General features: G+C 46.0%; 1 protein-coding gene across 1 annotated transcript in view; it reads right to left on the reverse strand.

The window, feature by feature from the left end:
• The window catches only part of LOC135553261 (contactin-5-like), a 447,274-nt gene that overhangs the window by 393,034 nt on the left and 37,225 nt on the right, over positions 1 to 17,015 (reverse strand). The gene's annotated exons all lie outside the window — the stretch shown is intronic.

Here is a 17,015-nt window from a genome sequence, read left to right on the forward strand (position 1 = left end):
AGTGTGCCATTTGGGATGCCCCCTAGTCTACAATTCAGTGGCACTCTGCCATCCAAGTGTAGCAGGTTTTTCCACCATAACGTGTAAATTGCTTGTAAAGGTTGATTGTTTGTATGAAGAGACTTGAGTCTGTGTTCTATCTGTCAACAGGCGGATTGCAAAAAACTACCATTACTAAGGTCAGCCTTCACCTGAGATATAACAACAGGCTAACCATTACTAAGGTCAGCCTTCACATGAGATATAACAACAGGCTAACCATTACTAAGGTCAGCCTTCACATGAGACTTAACAACAGGCTAACCATTACTAAGGTCAGCCTTCACATGAGATATAACAACAGGCTAACCATTACTAAGGTCAGCCTTCACATGAGACATAGCAACATGCTAACCATTACTAAGGTCAGCCTTCACATGAGACTTAACAACAGGCTAACCATTACTAAGGTCAGCCTTCACATGAGACATAACAACAGGCTAACCATTACTAAGGTCAGCCTTCACATGAGACATAACAACAGGCTAACCATTACTAAGGTCAGCCTTCACATGAGATATAACAACAGGCTAACCATTACTAAGGTCAGCCTTCACATGAGACTTAACAACAGGCTAACCATTACTAAGGTCAGCCTTCACATGAGACTTAACAACAGGCTAACCATTACTAAGGTCAGCCTTCACATGAGACTTAACAACAGGCTAACCATTACTAAGGTCAGCCTTCACATGAGACTTAACAACAGGCTAACCATTACTAAGGTCAGCCTTCACATGAGATATAACAACAGGCTAACCATTACTAAGGTCAGCCTTCACATGAGATATAACAACAGGCTAACCATTACTAAGGTCAGCCTTCACATGAGACTTAACAACAGGCTAACCATTACTAAGGTCAGCCTTCACATGAGATATAACAACAGGCTAACCATTACTAAGGTCAGCCTTCACATGAGACATAGCAACATGCTAACCATTACTAAGGTCAGCCTTCACATGAGACTTAACAACAGGCTAACCATTACTAAGGTCAGCCTTCACATGAGACATAACAACAGGCTAACCATTACTAAGGTCAGCCTTCACATGAGACATAACAACAGGCTAACCATTACTAAGGTCAGCCTTCACATGAGATATAACAACAGGCTAACCATTACTAAGGTCAGCCTTCACATGAGACTTAACAACAGGCTAACCATTACTAAGGTCAGCCTTCACATGAGACTTAACAACAGGCTAACCATTACTAAGGTCAGCCTTCACATGAGACTTAACAACAGGCTAACCATTACTAAGGTCAGCCTTCACATGAGACTTAACAACAGGCTAACCATTACTAAGGTCAGCCTTCACATGAGACTTAACAACAGGCTAACCATTACTAAGGTCAGCCTTCACATGAGACTTAACAACAGGCTAACCATTACTAAGGTCAGCCTTCACATGAGACTTAACAACAGGCTAACCATTACTAAGGTCAGCCTTCACATGAGACATAACAACAGGCTAACCATTACTAAGGTCAGCCTTCACATGAGATATAACAACAGGCTAACCATTACTAAGGTCAGCCTTCACATGAGATATAACAACAGGCTAACCATTACTAAGGTCAGCCTTCACATGAGATATAACAACAGGCTAACCATTACTAAGGTCAGCCTTCACATGAGACTTAACAACAGGCTAACCATTACTAAGGTCAGCCTTCACATGAGACATAACAACAGGCTAACCATTACTAAGGTCAGCCTTCACATGAGATATAACAACAGGCTAACCATTACTAAGGTCAGCCTTCACATGAGACTTAACAACAGGCTAACCATTACTAAGGTCAGCCTTCACATGAGACATAACAACAGGCTAACCATTACTAAGGTCAGCCTTCACATGAGATATAACAACAGGCTAAGCCTCATCATCTCATGGAAATTAAGTTGTGATATTTTGAGAGTCATGTCAAACATCAAGATGCAAATGAACTGAATTCTGATTTGCATTGCTATTCTACCAAGCAGAGAGAACATAATTGACATTTCTCAGATTTTAAGACAATTACAATACCCACCATCGGCCTCACCTTTTCAAAGTCTGGTACCAGCTTGTTACATTTACACAAAACCTGGGTTACAGGGCTGTGAAAAAGTAATTTTCTCTACTTTTGTATATTTTTGATACTGAATGTTATCAGATCTTCAACCAAAACCTAATATTAGATAAAGGGAACCTGATGTTACAAATAACACAATTACACACAACAGGTCCCATTATGACGGGCAGAAACCAAACACTGCATTTCACAACAACCTCATACCAACAGTCAAGCACAGTGATGGTAGTGTGATGGTTTGGGGATGTTTTGCTGCCTCAGGACCTGCACGACTTGCTTTAATAGAAGGAACCATGAATTCTGCTCTGTATCAGATAATTCTACAGGAGAATGTCAGGCCCATCCATCTGTGAGCTGAAGCCCTGCTGGGTCATGCAGCAAGACAATGATCCAAAACACACAATCAAGTCTACATGAAAATGGTTAAAAAGCAACACATTTTAAGTTTTGGAATGGCCTAGTCAAAGTCCAGACCTAATCCCAGTAGAGATGTTGTGGCAGGACCTGAAACGAGCAGTTCATGCTTGAAAACCCACAAATGTCACTGAGTTAAAGCAGTTCCGCATGGAAGAGTGGGCCAGAATTCCTCCACAGTGATGTGAGAGACTGATAAACAACTACAGGAAGTGGTTGGTTGGATTTACTGCAGCTAAAGGTGGACTGATCAACTACAGGAAGTGGTTGGTTGGATTCACTGCAGCTAAAGGTGGACTGATCAACTACAGGAAGTGGTTTGTCGGAGTCACTGCAGCTAAAGGTGGACTGATCAACTACAGGAAGTGGTTGGTCGGAGTCACTGCAGCTAAAGGTGGCACAGCCAGTTATTGAGTTTAAGGGAGCAAACACTTTCACACAGGGGTATTGGGTGTTGCATAACTTTGTTAATGAAATAAAGAAAACATATTTTTTTAAACTCAGGATCCCTTTATCTAATATTAGGTTTTGGTTGAAAATCTGATGACATTAAATATCAAAAATATGCACAAACAGAGAAAATCAGAAAGGGGTCAAATAGTTTTTCACGGCACTGTTTTTTCACCGGGCACCAAACAGAAGAAAACAGACTAAAACAGGGAGGGATCACTGATGTGTCCAATAAGAAACACTTGTTTTCACGTTCCGTTGTAAAACATTTTGCTACTTTTTGCTCTAATGAATATGACCTCGATGACAGGTGAGACTCAGGGCAGGTGTAGGCTGTAGTTTGCTCTTTAATATTAACAGCCATCACTCGGTACTGTTTACCATGTTACTGCAAGTGTTGGGTAATTATGCCTTACCGCCACATACTGGACAGGGATGTGAGACCTGGGTCAGTGGCCCAAATTAAACCATAATTTGGTATTTTATTAGGATACCCATTAGCTGTTGCAAAAGCAGCAGCTACTCCTCGTGGGGTCCAACACAGAACATGACACATAATACAGAATGACATAATACATCATTAGACAAGAACAGCTCAAAGACAGAACTACACACAGTTAAAGGAAGGCACATGCAGCCTCCATATCGATAGATACACACAAACTATCTGGATCAAATAGGGGAGAGGCGTTGTGCTGTGAGGTGTTGCTTTATCTGTTTATTTTAAACCAGGTTTGCTGTTTATTTGAGCAATATGAGATGGAAGGAAGAAGATGGGAGTTCCATGCAGTAATGTCTCTGTATAATACTGTACACTTTCTGGATTTGGGGACTGTGAAAAGACACCTGGTGTGTGTGTCAGAACTGTGTGTAAATTGACTATGCAAACAGTTTGGGATTTTCAACACATGAATGTTTCTTATAAAAAGAAGAGGTGATGCAGTCAGTCTCTCCTCAACTCTGAGCCAAGAGAGACTGGCAGCATAGTATTAATATTAGCCCTCTTATGTATATCAGCCCTATGCAGAGCACTAGTTTTGACCAGGACCCAGTGCACTAAATAAGGAATAGTGTGCCATGTGGGATTGTATTTATTCTGCAGACATATTAAGGAAAGATCAAGGGTTCAAACTCTTCATCTGAAGATGACATGTAGGCTGCTGTAGCACACAGTCCCTGTCTACTGTGTTTCTGTCACACCACATTTGATCGAAAACAAATGACTGGCGGGTTTATACACTTTATCGGCATGACAGAACAGCAGCCTCTGGTAAGACATGGGGCGGGGGCCAATGCATTTTTGTAAACAACAGATGGTGCATGATATCTAAGGAAGTCTCAAGGTTTTGATTACCTGAGGTAGAGTATATCATGATAAGCTGTAGACCACACTATCTAGTTTTATCACATTGCTATCAGCATGTTAAATGTGCAACCAGAGGGGAAAAAAATTCTCGACCACCTTTACTTCACACACAGAGGTGCATACAAAGCTCTCCCTCCATTGGGCATATCTGACCATAATTATATCCTCCTGATTCCTGTTTACAAACAAAGATTAAAGCAGGAAGCACCTGTAACTCCGTCTATAAAAAAGTGGTCAGATGACTGTTTTGCTATCACAGACTGGAATATGTTCCGGGATTCTTTCCGATGGCATTGAGGAGAACAGCACATCAGTCACTGGCTTTATCAATAAGAGGATCGATGAAGTCATTCCCACAACATCCACACTAAGCTAAAGGCTAAAGCTGCCGCTTTCAAGGTACGGGACTCTAACGTGGAAGCTGCACGCACGTTGATGTGAGCCATGCCCAGCCTTTCAAAGCATTTCATGGCTCCAGACACCATTATCCCAGAAACCCTAGACCCACTTCAATTTGCATACCGCACCAACAGATCCACAGATGATGCCATCTCTATTGCACTCCACACTGCCCTTTCCCACCTGGACAAAAGGAACACCTATGTGAGAATGCTATTCATTGACCATAGCTTAGCGTTCAACACCTTAGTGCCCTCAAAGCTCATCACTAAGCTAAGGACCCTGGGACTAGACACCTCCCTCTGCAACTGGATCCTGGACTTCTTGATGAGCCACCCCAGGTGGTAACGGTAGGTAACAACACATCCGCCACACTGTTCCTCAACACAGGGTTTCCTCAGGGGTGCGTTCTCAGTCCCCTCCTGTACTCCCTGTTCACTCATGACTGCACGGCCAGGCACGACTCCAAAACCATCATTAAGTTTGCTGATGACACAACAGCGGTAGGCCTGATCACCGACAACGATGAGACAGCCTATAGGGAGGAGGTCAGAGACCTGACAGAGACCTGGTGCAAGGACAACAACCTCTCCCTTGACGTGATGAATACAAAAGGAGATGATTGTGGATTACAGGAAAAGGAGGTTTCTCATCGACGGGGCTGTTGTGGTGCAGGTTGAGAGCTTCACGTTCCTTGGTGACCACATCAACAACAAACTATCATGGTCCAAGCACACCAAGACAGTCGAAGAGGGCACGACAAAACCTATTCCCCCTCAGGAGACTGAAAAGATTTGGCAATGGTCCTCAGATCCTCAAAATGTTTTACAGCTGCAACATCGAGAGCATCCTGACGGGTTGTATCACTTCCTGGTATGGCAACTGCTTTGCCTCCGACCTCAAGGCACTACAGAGGGTAGTGTGTACGGCCCAGTACATCACCGGGGCCAAGCTTCCTGCTATCCTTGACCTCTATACCAGGCGGTGTCAGAGGAACGCCCTTGACTCCAGCCATCCTAGTCATAGACTGTTCTCTCTGCTACCACACGGTAAGTGGCACCAGAGCGCCAAGTCAAGGTCCAAGAGGCTTCTAAACAGCTTCTACCCCCAAGCCATAAGACTCCTGAACAGTTAATCAAATGACTACCCAGACTATTTGCACTTTAATAACTCTACCTACATTTACATATTACCTCAATTACCTCGACACCGGGGCCCGGCCGTTGACTCTGTACCGGCAGCACCTGTATATAGCCTCCACGTTGACTCTGTACCGTAACACCCTGTATATAGCCTCCACATTGACTCTGTACCGTGACACCCTGTATATAGCCTCCACATTGACTCTGTACTGGTACCCCCTGTATATAGCCTCCACATTGACTCTGTACGGGTACCCCCTGTATATAGCCTCCACATTGACTCTGTACTGGTACCCCATGTATATAGCCTCCACATTGACTCTGTACTGGTACCCCCTGTATATAGCCTCCACATTGACTCTGTACCGTGACACCCTGTATATAGCCTCCACATTGACTCTGTACCGTGACACCCTGTATATAGCCTCCACATTGACTCTGTACTGGTACCCCCTGTATATAGCCTCCACATTGACTCTGTACTGGTACCCCCTGTATATAGCCTCCACATTGACTCTGTACCGTAACACTCTGTATATTGCCTCCACGCTGACTCTGTACCGTAACACCCTGTATATAGCCTCCACATTGACTCTGTACCGGTACCCCCTGTATATAGCCTCCACATTGACTCTGTACCGGTACCCCCTGTATATAGCCTCCACATTGACTCTGTACCGGTACCCCCTGTATATAGCCTCCATGCTGACTCTGTACCGTAACACCCTGTATATAGCCTCCACGCTGACTCTGTACCGCAACACCCTGTATATAGCCTCCACATTGACTCTGTACCATAATACCCTGTATATATCCTCCACATTGACTCTGTACCATAATACCCTGTATATAGCCTCCACATGGACTCTGTACCGTAACACCCTGTATATAGCCTCCACGCTGACTCTGTACCATAATACCCTGTATATAGCCTCCACATTGACTCTGTACCATAATACCCTGTATATAGCCTCCACATTGACTCTGTACCGTAACACCCTGTATATAGCCTCCACATTGACTCTGTACCATAATACCCTGTATATAGCCTCCACACTGACTCTGTACCATAATACCCTGTATATAGCCTCCACATTGACTCTGTACCGTAACACCCTGTATATAGCCTCCACATTGACTCTGTACCGTAACACCCTGTATATAGCCTCCACATTGACTCTGTACCATAATACCCTGTATATAGCCTCCACATTGACTCTGTACCGTAACACCCTGTATATAGCCTCCACATTGACTCTGTACCGTAACACCCTGTATATAGCCTCCACATTGACTCTGTACCGTAACACCCTGTATATAGCCTCCACATTGACTCTGTACCGTAACACCCTGTATATAGCCTCCACATTGACTCTGTACCGTAACACCCTGTATATAGCCTCCACATTGACTCTGTACCATAATACCCTGTATATATATCTATATCTATTTCTGACTTTTGTAACGCTTCTTCTTGGCTGGTTACTGTTTGTAATAATTTGTCAACTGGGCTATGTTCTGGGCTAGGTATGTTCTGGGCTAGGTATGTTCTGGGCTAGGTATGTTCTGGGCTAGGTATGTTCTGGGCTAGGTATGCTTTTGCTGAAAAGCATTTTATAAATATGACACTGTGGTTGGTTTAACAAGAAGTTCATCTTTAAACCTGTAAATATATGTTTTGTTTTCTGAATTTTTATAATGAGCATTTGTGTAATTGAATTTGGCGCTCTGCAACCTCACTGGATGTTGGCCAGATGGGACGCTAGTGTCCCACGTACCCTAGAGAGGTTATTTATTTGTTATTCTTATCTTCAACTTTTTGGTGGGGAATTTTCATAAAACTACACTGTTGGTTAAAAGGGCTAGTAAGTAAGCATTTCACTGTAAGGTTGTAATATTCAATAATGTTATGGCTGCCTTCCACACATATCCTATTCAACTGAGTTAGTCAATCACCATAGCTGAGAAACTGACAATGTGTGTCATTATAAATTGAACATTTAATTCTGTAGGATAAGAGGTGGACCTTTTCCCAAGGACATCACTGAGGACAATGTCAGGACGTTCTCATGACGTCCGTTTTACGCCACGTCCTTAGGACATTGTGTGATGGTCCCAAGGGAACATTCTCTGGTGGTCCTTTTTCTAGTTCCCATTTTTTTAGGACGTTCTTGGGACGTTGTGTCATGGTCCCCTGGAGGTATTGTGACACAACATCCTGACCAAGCCGAGGAATTCCTAACAACTCATTATTGTTAGCAGGGCTGACCAGTTTCATTGTGTGATCTGCAGGGGCTGGCTAACTCAGCTCAGCACAGTGACCAGTTTCATTGTGTGATCTGCAGGGGCTGGCTAACTCAGCTCAGCACAGTGACCAGTTTCATTGTGTGATCTGCAGGGGCTGGCTACCTCAGCTCAGCACATTGACCAGTTTCATTGTGTGATCTGCAGGGGCTGGCTAACTCAGCTCAGCACAGTGACCAGTTTCATTGTGTGATATGCAGGGGCTGGCTACCTCAGCTCAGCACATTGACCAGTTTCATTGTGTGATCTGCAGGGGCTGGCTAACTCAGCTCAGCACAGTGACCAGTTTCATTGTGTGATCTGCAGGGGCTGGCTACCTCAGCTCAGCACATTGACCAGTTTCATTGTGTGATCTGCAGGGGCTGGCTGCCTCAGCTCAGCACATTGACCAGTTTCATTGTGTGATCTGCAGGGGCTGGCTACCTCAGCTCAGCACATTGACCAGTTTCATTGTGTGATCTGCAGGGGCTGGCTACCTCAGCTCAGCACAGTGACCAGTTTCATTGTGTGATCTGCAGGGGCTGGCTACCTCAGCTCAGCACAGTGACCAGTTTCATTGTGTGATCTGCAGGGGCTGGCTAACTAACTCAGCACAGTGACCAGGTTCATTGTGTGATCTGCAGGGGCTGGCTACCTCAGCTCAGCACAGTGACCAGTTTCATTGTGTGATCTGCAGGGGCTGGCTACCTCAGCTCAGCACATTGACCAGTTTCATTGTGTGATCTGCAGGGGCTGGCTACCTCAGCTCAGCACAGTGACCAGTTTCATTGTGTGATCTGCAGGGGCTGGCTACCTCAGCTCAGCACAGTGACCAGTTTCATTGTGTGATCTGCAGGGGCTGGCTACCTCAGCTCAGCACAGTGACCAGTTTCATTGTGTGATCTGCAGGGGCTGGCTACCTCAGCTCAGCACAGTGACCAGTTTCATTGTGTGATCTGCAGGGGCTGGCTACCTCAGCTCAGCACAGTGACCAGTTTCATTGTGTGATCTGCAGGGGCTGGCTACCTCAGCTCAGCACAGTGACCAGTTTCATTGTGTGATCTGCAGGGGCTGGCTACCTCAGCTCAGCACATTGACCAGTTTCATTGTGTGATCTGCAGGGGCTGGCTACCTCAGCTCAGCACAGTGACCAGTTTCATTGTGTGATCTGCAGTTTCATTGTGACCAGTTTCATTGATCTGCAGGGGCTGGCTACCTCAGCTCAGCACAGTGACCAGTTTCATTGTGTGATCTGCAGGGGCTGGCTACCTCAGCTCAGCACATTGACCAGTTTCATTGTGTGATCTGCAGGGGCTGGCTACCTCAGCTCAGCACAGTGACCAGTTTCATTGTGTGATCTGCAGGGGCTGGCTACCTCAGCTCAGCACATTGACCAGTTTCATTGTGTGATCTGCAGGGGCTGGCTACCTCAGCTCAGCACAGTGACCAGTTTCATTGTGTGATCTGCAGGGGCTGGCTAACTAACTCAGCACAGTGACCAGTTTCATTGTGTGATCTGCAGGGGCTGGCTACCTCAGCTCAGCACAGTGACCAGTTTCATTGTGTGATCTGCAGGGGCTGGCTACCTCAGCTCAGCACAGTGACCAGTTTCATTGTGTGATCTGCAGGGGCTGGCTACCTCAGCTCAGCACAGTGACCAGTTTCATTGTGTGATCTGCAGGGGCTGGCTAACTAACTCAGCACAGTGACAGCTCAGCACAGTGACCAGTTTCATTGTGTGATCTGCAGGGGCTGGCTAGCACAGTGACCAGCTCAGCACAGTGACCAGTTTCATTGTGTGATCTGCAGGGGCTGGCTACCTCAGCTCAGCACAGTGACCAGTTTCATTGTGTGATCTGCAGGGGCTGGCTACCTCAGCTCAGCACAGTGACCAGTTTCATTGTGTGATCTGCAGGGGCTGGCTACCTCAGCTCAGCACATTGACCAGTTTCATTGTGTGATCTGCAGGGGCTGGCTACCTCAGCTCAGCACATTGACCAGTTTCATTGTGTGATCTGCAGGGGCTGGCTACCTCAGCTCAGCACAGTGACCAGTTTCATTGTGTGATCTGCAGGGGCTGGCTACCTCAGCTCAGCACATTGACCAGTTTCATTGTGTGATCTGCAGGGGCTGGCTAACTCAGCTCAGCACATTGACCAGTTTCATTGTGTGATCTGCAGGGGCTGGCTACCTCAGCTCAGCACATTGACCAGTTTCATTGTGTGATCTGCAGGGGCTAGCTAACTCAGCTCAGCACATTGACCAGTTTCATTGTGTGATCTGCAGGGGCTGGCTAACTCAGCTCAGCACATTGACCAGTTTCATTGTGTGATCTGCAGGGGCTGGCTACCTCAGCTCAGCACATTGACCAGTTTCATTGTGTGATCTGCAGGGGCTAGCTAACTCAGCTCAGCACATTGACCAGTTTCATTGTGTGATCTGCAGGGGCTGGCTCAACATTGCCAGTTTCATTGTGTGAGCACATTGACCAGTTTCATTGTGTGATCTGCAGGGGCTGGCTACCTCAGCTCAGCACATTGACCAGTTTCATTGTGTGATCTGCAGGGGCTGGCTACCTCAGCTCAGCACATTGACCAGTTTCATTGTGTGATCTGCAGGGGCTGGCTACCTCAGCTCAGCACATTGACCAGTTTCATTGTGTGATCTGCAGGGGCTGGCTACCTCAGCTCAGCACAGTGACCAGTTTCATTGTGTGATCTGCAGGGGCTGGCTACCTCAGCTCAGCACATTGACCAGTTTCATTGTGTGATCTGCAGGGGCTGGCTAACTCAGCTCAGCACATTGACCAGTTTCATTGTGTGATCTGCAGGGGCTGGCTACCTCAGCTCAGCACAGTGACCAGTTTCATTGTGTGATCTGCAGGGGCTGGCTACCTCAGCTCAGCACATGACCAGTTTCATTGTGTGATCTGCAGGGGGCTACCTCAGCTCAGCACATTGACCAGTTTCATTGTGTGATCTGCAGGGGCTGGCTACCTCAGCTCAGCACAGTGACCAGTTTCATTGTGTGATCTGCAGGGGCTGGCTACCTCAGCTCAGCACATTGACCAGTTTCATTGTGTGATCTGCAGGGGCTGGCTACCTCAGCTCAGCACAGTGACCAGTTTCATTGTGTGATCTGCAGGGGCTGGCTACCTCAGCTCAGCACAGTGACCAGTTTCATTGTGTGATCTGCAGGGGCTGGCTACCTCAGCTCAGCACATTGACCAGTTTCATTGTGTGATCTGATCTGCAGGGGCTGGCTACCTCAGCTCAGCACAGTGACCAGTTTCATTGTGTGATCTGCAGGGGCTGGCTACCTCAGCTCAGCACAGTGACCAGTTTCATTGTGTGATCTGCAGGGGCTGGCTACCTCAGCTCAGCACAGTGACCAGTTTCATTGTGTGATCTGCAGGGGCTGGCTACCTCAGCTCAGCACAGTGACCAGTTTCATTGTGATCTGCATCTGCTCAGCACATTGGGTTTCTTGTGTGATCTACTGGCTACCTCAGCTCAGCACAGTGACCAGTTTCATTGTGTGATCTGCAGGGGCTGGCTAACTCAGCTCAGCACATTGACCAGTTTCATTGTGTGATCTGCAGGGGCTGGCTAACTCAGCTCAGCACAGTGACCAGTTTCATTGTGTGATCTGCAGGGGCTGGCTACCTCAGCTCAGCACATTGACCAGTTTCATTGTGTGATCTGCAGGGGCTGGCTACCTCAGCTCAGCACATTGACCAGTTTCATTGTGTGATCTGCAGGGGCTGGCTACCTCAGCTCAGCACATTGACCAGTTTCATTGTGTGATCTGCAGGGGCTGGCTACCTCAGCTCAGCACAGTGACCAGTTTCATTGTGTGATCTGCAGGGGCTGGCTACCTCAGCTCAGCACATTGACCAGTTTCATTGTGTGATCTGCAGGGGCTGGCTACCTCAGCTCAGCACATTGACCAGTTTCATTGTGTGATCTGCAGGGGCTGGCTACCTCAGCTCAGCACAGTGACCAGTTTCATTGTGTGATCTGCAGGGGCTGGCTACCTCAGCTCAGCACATTGACCAGTTTCATTGTGTGATCTGCAGGGGCTGGCTACCTCAGCTCAGCACATTGACCAGTTTCATTGTGTGATCTGCAGGGGCTGGCTACCTCAGCTCAGCACATTGACCAGTTTCATTGTGTGATCTGCAGGGGCTGGCTACCTCAGCTCAGCACAGTGACCAGTTTCATTGTGTGATCTGCAGGGGCTGGCTACCTCAGCTCAGCACAGTGACCAGTTTCATTGTGTGATCTGCAGGGGCTGGCTACCTCAGCTCAGCACAGTGACCAGTTTCATTGTGTGATCTGCAGGGGCTGGCTACCTCAGCTCAGCACAGTGACCAGTTTCATTGTGTGATCTGCAGGGGCTGGCTACCTCAGCTCAGCACATTGACCAGTTTCATTGTGTGATCTGCAGGGGCTGGCTACCTCAGCTCAGCACAGTGACCAGTTTCATTGTGTGATCTGCAGGGGCTGGCTACCTCAGCTCAGCACAGTGACCAGTTTCATTGTGTGATCTGCAGGGGCTGGCTACCTCAGCTCAGCACATTGACCAGTTTCATTGTGTGATCTGCAGGGGCTGGCTAACTCAGCTCAGCACAGTGACCAGTTTCATTGTGTGATCTGCAGGGGCTGGCTACCTCAGCTCAGCACATTGACCAGTTTCATTGTGTGATCTGCAGGGGCTGGCTACCTCAGCTCAGCACATTGACCAGTTTCATTGTGTGATCTGCAGGGGCTGGCTAACTCAGCTCAGCACATTGACCAGTTTCATTGTGTGATCTGCAGGGGCTGGCTAACTCAGCTCAGCACAGTGACCAGTTTCATTGTGTGATCTGCAGGGGCTGGCTACCTCAGCTCAGCACATTGACCAGTTTCATTGTGTGATCTGCAGGGGCTGGCTACCTCAGCTCAGCACATTGACCAGTTTCATTGTGTGATCTGCAGGGGCTGGCTACCTCAGCTCAGCACAGTGACCAGTTTCATTGTGTGATCTGCAGGGGCTGGCTACCTCAGCTCAGCACAGTGACCAGTTTCATTGTGTGATCTGCAGGGGCTGGCTACCTCAGCTCAGCACATTGACCAGTTTCATTGTGTGATCTGCAGGGGCTGGCTACCTCAGCTCAGCACAGTGACCAGTTTCATTGTGTGATCTGCAGGGGCTGGCTACCTCAGCTCAGCACAGTGACCAGTTTCATTGTGTGATCTGCAGGGGCTGGCTAACTCAGCTCTCGAAGAGAAGAGGAAAGATCAAAGAAAAAGTCTTCAATAACAATATGAAAGGGCTCCTGCTGTGAATAGAAAGCTGCTCCACCCCAGGAGAGTTAAAGATATTTATAATAATTACATATTTTGTAGCCATATGAAGGGTAGGGGGTCTCCACCCACAAAAAAGAGAGAATAAACGTTTCTAATTGAATCATTCTCAAGAGGCTAACCTGTCATCTTCATGGATATTATCAGTGTATTTTGACGCTAACACATTATCTGGAGCAGCTCACTATGTGAAAAACTAAGTCGTGTTCAGTATGGTGAAATCATGTTCGAAATGTTAAGGTACTATATTAGCTTAAGATTTTTTGTGTTCGGTTGCAAAACGTTTGGCGTTTCGGCTGAACCATGACCAAGGCTAAGAAGCTGTCACCACAGTAGAGGAATGGAAGGCCCCAGTCTGAATGTTACTATGGTGGCCATTGATTCATCAGTCTCTGACTGTGTCCCAAATGGTACCCTATATACTATATAGTGCACTACTTTTGACCAGAGCCCATAAGGAGAATAGGGTGCTATTTCAGACACAGTCCCTGTAAGAACCCTGTCTTTGCTCTCCATATCTGTCTCTCCTCAAATCACAGAAGACACATAACCTACAGATGTAGGATCTTAATTTGAGCCAGTTTGCTAAAGCAGGAAATGAATCATGCAGTAATAGGAATTATTATGTGGATTATATTTAATGGATATTTTTGTAAGGGTTGATACATTTTCCGTGTAGGACAATCAAGTCTGAAATGTAAATTACAAACTTCAGAAGCCTTTTTAAACCTCAAATGTTTTTTTTTAACTTTATTTAACTAGGCAAACACATTTTTATTTACATTGATAGCCTAGCAGGGAAGCGTTAACTGCCTTGTTCAGAATGACATATTTTTACCTTGTCAGCTCAGAGATTTGACCTAGCAACCTTTTGGTTTCTAGCCCAAAACTCTAACCACTAGGCGACCCGCCATCCCTTTGTGTAGTGCAGGAAAGTTATCATGCAACAGAGTGATCAAATGAACATCCTACAGTATACATGTACAGCTAATCAATGGCCTCTCCTGTTGTATAAATGAGATTATAAACTGGTTGGTTCAAGCACTGACTGCTGATTGGCTGACAGCCATGGTATATCAGACTGTACAGTATACACAGGTATGACAAAATATGTATTTTTACTGCTCTAATTACGTTGGTAACCAGTTTATAACAGCAATAAGGCAACTCTTAAGGTTGTGATATATGCCCAATATATTACGGATAAGGGCTGTGTCAAGGCACTCCTCCATGCGTCTCGTTTCAGAACATCCTTAAGCCAAGGTATATTGGCCATATACCACACCTCCTCTGGCCTTATTTCTTAATCATAGGGACCAGAACCCCTTAGGGAACAGGATCAAATCTGGGACACATACAGTGATTCAAATAAATAAATAAATAGTATCAAAATAGGGTATTGAGGAGATGTAATATCTATTGAGGAGAGGTAATATCTATTGAGGAGATGTAATATTTACTAAGGAGAGGTAATATCTATTGAGGAGAGATACTATTTACTAAGGAGAGGTAATATCTATTGAGGAGAGGTACTATTTACTAAGGAGAGGTAATATCTATTGAGGAGATGTAATATTTACTAAGGAGAGGTAATATCTATTGAGGAGATGTAATATTTACTAAGGAGAGGTAATATCTATTGAGGAGATGTAATATTTACTAAGGAGAGGTAATATCTATTGAGGAGAGGTAATATCTATTGAGGAGAGGTAATATCTATTGAGGAGATGTAATATCTATTGAGGAGAGGTAATATCTATTGAGGAGATGTAATATTTACTGAGGAGATGTAATATTTACTAAGGAGAGGTAATATCTATTGAGGAGAGGTAATATCTATTGAGGAGATGTAATTTGTAGGGCTTCAGAATTTTTACTACTTCACTATAAATTCCAGTGGCAGGTTTAGCAGTAAAACATAATCTCCAGGTGTCAGAGAACAAGCTGGGGTTTTGGTTCTGCTATAACGATCTATAGAGACAGTAAAACATAATCTCCAGGTATCAGAGAACAAGCTGAGGTTTTGGTTCCTAGGTTCTGCTACAAAAGAGACAAAGACCACACAGATGTCAGATCATAAAAACTGCCTCAGAAATGACACCCTATTCCCTATATAGTGCACTACTTTTAACCAGTGCCCATACAGCCCTGGTCAAAAGAAGTGTACTACGTAGTGAACCATTTCAGCCACAAGCAGAGTGAAAAGGAGAGGCTGACTACAGCTGTTCTTCTGTTGTGTTGTATTACAATGCCGTCTCAGGTTGCTACTGACCTATCCTTTCCCATGGTGATGTGAAACTCATGTAAGGAGATCAATATTAATGTGTTCTTAATAATGCAACAATCAAAGACGGACGCGGCGTTAAACAGCCTGGGAATATGAAGAGCTGGACCATTTGCTTAAGCAGCTACCAATCTGACTGGTTCTCTAAAGACAGAACCTATTCCATTTAGTGTCATAGCCTGAACAACAAACAAGGCTTTTGAGGTTTCACACAAGGCACAACTTTGGAGAGAGGGACAGAGAGGGAGAGGGACAGAGAGGGAGAGGGACAGAGAGAGAGGAACAGAGAGGGAGAGGGACAGAAAGAGAGGCAAGAGAGAGAGAGGGACAGAGAGAAAGAGGGACAGAGAGAGAGAGGGACAGAGAGGGAGAGGAACACAGAGAGGGGAGAGAGAGGAGAGACAGACAGAGAGAGAGAGAGAGAGAGGAGGGACAGAGAGGTAGAGGGACAGAGAGAGAGGAACAGAGAGAGAGCGAGAGAGAGAGGCAAGAGAGAGGAGAGACAGACAGAGAGAGAGGAGGGACAGAGAGAGGAGAGACAGAGGGAGAGGAACACAGAGAGGGGAGAGAGAGACAGACAGAGAGAGAGAGAGAGAGAGAGAGGGACAGAGAGGGAGAGGAACAGGGACAGAGGAGGGACAGAGAGCGAGAAAGAGAGAAGAGAGGAGAGACAGAGACAGAGGAACAGAGAGAGACAGAGACAGAGAGAGGAACAGAGAGAGAGAGAGAGAGGTGTTTAACTGGCCCACAACTCCACCCGGCACTTGAACAGCCTTTACGACCAGGTCCACCTCTACAAGGCAGTAGTGCCCACCTTCACCCGGACCCTAAAGAACATCGCCATCAACCGCAGCCCCAACACCTGACACTGGAGCAACAGATCAATAGACACCCTGTCCAGACCAAAGACTGATCACCCCAATCCACAAAAGTGGAGACAAATTTGACCCCAATAACTACTGTGGGATATGCGTCAACAGCAACCTTGAGAAAATCCTCTGCATTGACATTAACAGCAGACTAGTTCATTTCCTCAGTAAAAACAATGTACTGAGCAAATATCAAATTGTCTTTTCACCAAATTATCGTACGACAGACCACGTATTCACCCTGCACACCCTAACTGACAAACAAACAAACAAACCAAAAGTAAAGTAAAGTCTTCTCATGCTTTGTTGATTTCAAAAAAGATTTTGACACAATGTGGA

Source organism: Oncorhynchus masou, chromosome 13 (genome assembly GCF_036934945.1).
Source record: "Oncorhynchus masou masou isolate Uvic2021 chromosome 13, UVic_Omas_1.1, whole genome shotgun sequence".
Lineage (NCBI taxonomy): Eukaryota > Metazoa > Chordata > Actinopteri > Salmoniformes > Salmonidae > Oncorhynchus > Oncorhynchus masou.